The sequence below is a fragment of the Myotis davidii genome, unplaced genomic scaffold (genome assembly GCF_000327345.1).
Source record: "Myotis davidii unplaced genomic scaffold, ASM32734v1 scaffold1203, whole genome shotgun sequence".
NCBI lineage: Eukaryota > Metazoa > Chordata > Mammalia > Chiroptera > Vespertilionidae > Myotis > Myotis davidii.
Window position 1 is genome coordinate 448,124 of NW_006294353.1, and position 3,059 is coordinate 451,182.

The window sequence follows — 3,059 nt, forward strand, 5'->3', positions numbered from 1 at the left end:
GAACATTTCACCCCAAATAATATACATATGCACCTGGAACATATTAAAAAGTAGAACACATGCCCTGGCTGGTTTGGCTCAGTGAATAGAGTGTTGGCCTGTGGACTGAAGGGTCCCTGGTTCAATTCCAGTCAAGGGCACATGCCCGGGTTGCAGGCTCGATCCCCAGTGTGGGGCATGCAGGAGGCAGCTAATCAATGATTCTCTCTCATCATTGATGTTTCTATCTTTCTCTCCCTCTCCCTTCCTCTCTGAGACCAATAAAAATGATTTCAAAAAGAAAGAAATACCCAGTGCATACCATGAGCATCTTTTCACCTTCCCTGCATTCTTCCTTCTCCCCAGAAGGGACTGTTATCCATTTGCATAGATAAATGTTTACAGGAGCATCCTTCGTGGCACAATCCATCACAGATGTTTTGCAAGTTGCTTTTTCACTGAATGTATCTGGGGCAGTGGTTCTCAAATGAGGGGTGATTTTGCCTCCCCAGAGGATATTGGGCAATGTCCGGAGACATTTTTGGTTGTGAAGATTGGAGAGTTACTTTGTGCCTAGTGGGTGGAGGCCAGGGATCCTGCTAAACATCCTGCCATGCACAGCACAGCCGCCCAAAGCAGAGAAGGACCTGGCCCTAAATGTCAATAGTGCCGGGGCAGGGGGTAGCATAGCGGTTAAGAGCATGGATCCTGGAGCTCAAATCCCACCTGTGAGCCTCTCCGTGCCTCAGTTTACCTATCTGTAACAAAGAAAACGGCAGCAGCTACTTCTTGGCATTGCTTTGAGGGTTAAATAAGTTAACAAATAGAAAGTGCCTGGAATAATGCTTAGTACACAGCGAGCACTACCTGAAAATTTGTTGTAATTTCCATGAAGACAGCTCTAGCCCTGGAGTTGGCAAATCTTCCCTGTAATGGGCCAGATAGTAACTATTTTAGACTTTGTGGCCATATGGTCTCAACTTTGCCGTTATGGCACAAACACAACCATAGACAGCATATAAACAAACTAGAGGCCCAGTGCACAAGACCTGTGCACTGGGGGATGAGGGTGTCCCTCAGCCTGTCCTGTGCCCTCTTGCAGTCTAGACCCCTCGGGGGATGTCCGCCTGCTGGCTCAGCCCCAATTCCCTCCGGGGACCTGGCCTAAGCCGGCAATCAGACATCCCTCTCACAGTCCAGGGCTCTTGCAGTCCGGGACCCCTCACTCCTTACCGCCCGCCTACAGCGGAGGTGGGAGAGGTTCCTGCCAGCACCACTGAGCTTGCCAGCCCTGAGCCTGGCTTCTGGCTCAGCCTCTTCTGGCTCCCCCATAGGGGGAACGCACTGACCACCAGGGGGCAGCTCCTGCATTGAGCGTCTGCCCCCTGGTGATCAGTGCATGTCATAGCAACCGGTTGTTCTGCTGTTCAGTCAATTTGCATATTATGCTTTTATTATATAGGATGGGTGTGGTGTGCCAATGGAACTTCATTTATGAACACTGAAATATGGATTCCATAGAAGTTTTACATCACAAAATACTTTAAAAAATTTTTTTCAGCCACTAAATTTAGAAAAGCCATTCTTAGTTCATGGGCTACACATAAACAGGCCATGGTTTCCTTACCACTGCTCAAGACTATCTGATTTTTGTTGTTGTTAATCCTCACCCAAGGATATTTTCCCATTGATTTCTAGAGAGAGAGTGAAAGAGAAAGGGAAAGACAGAGAGAAATATTGATGTGAGAGAAACACATTGATTGGTTGCCTCTGCAAGTGCCGGGGAGGAGCCTGCAACAAAGGCACGTGTCCTTGACCAGAATCGAACCCGGGACCCTTTGGTCTGCAGACCAACGCTCTATCCACTGAGCAAAACTGGCTAGGACAAGACTATCTGATTTTGTTATAGCTACATAATCTTCCATTGTGTAGATATTCCTAAATTCACTTAACCACTTTTCAGTAGATGAACATTTAAGATCATATCAGTGTTTTCCTGTTACATAGAGTGCTGCAGGAAATTCCATCCTCGAGGCTGGTCGCATTTTTAAGTAAGGGGTATATTCCTGAAGATCTCGGGTAATATAAGACATGCCTTGATTGTTCAGGGAGGCTAAGAGGCCATGAGGTTCAGGCGTGTGGAGCTCTGGGATGATTCTCTAGCGGCCATATTCCTCCCCTCATCAAACTCTCAGCTCCTTGGCACAGCATAGAAGACCGTCTGTGACCTGTTTCAATGACACCTCTCTTTTCCTTAAGATGCCAGGCATGTCCTACCTCTCCACCATGATATCCCCTATCCCCTCTATCTTTCCCTTTCCATCTTGGATAGCCTTCTTGCTGCAAGGATGCCTCCCTCGGGGAGCCTTCCCAGATCACCTCTTCCAGAAGTATTTGTCCCTTCCCCCATCCAACACACTACCTGTACCTCTACTGAAAACAGTCTGTTCCTCTTGGTGTGGCTATGTCATTGGCAAGCTCATCTCCTTCCCTAAGTTGAGCTTTTTTTTTTTTTAAATTGACTTTTAGAGAGAGAGGAAAAGGAGAGGGAGAGAGAGAAACATCAATCTGAGAATGAAACATCGATCGGATGCCACCTGCACACCCTCTACTGGGGACTGAGCCTACAACCAGGGCATGTGCCCTGAACAGGAATAAAACCGGCAACTTTTTGGTGGATGGGTCAATGCCCAACCAACTGAGCTACACCTACCAGGGCCTATGTTGAGTTCATGAGGGTGGAGTTGGACTCCTCGTCCTTCCACAGCCCCACCAGTGCCTGGTGTGATGCCCTGTTTATCCACCCAAGACTCCTTATATAACTTGCTATTGGTGGCCCATGAATATCCCTTCCAGGTTCTTTTCTATTCCTGAAGGTTGCTTATTGCACTCTGCAACTCTGCACCTGGGGTGGTATTTTTTCTGACTCCTCACCCCATCCCGCCATCACACGTGGCCCCTGTATGAATGCTCTTGGGAGTGTCCAGCCACTGAGGGAGCTAGTGGGTAGTCCCCCAGCCCCTGGCTCCTCAGTGGGGACAGCTCTAAGGCACAGCCTTACACTGTCTCCCACGTCACCT

At 48.4% G+C, this 3,059-nt stretch overlaps 1 protein-coding gene across 1 annotated transcript in view; it reads right to left on the bottom strand.

Moving 5' to 3' along the window:
* NWD1 (NACHT and WD repeat domain containing 1) overlaps positions 1–3,059 on the bottom strand; it is a 115,386-nt gene that overhangs the window by 34,337 nt on the left and 77,990 nt on the right. The window lies entirely within an intron of this gene.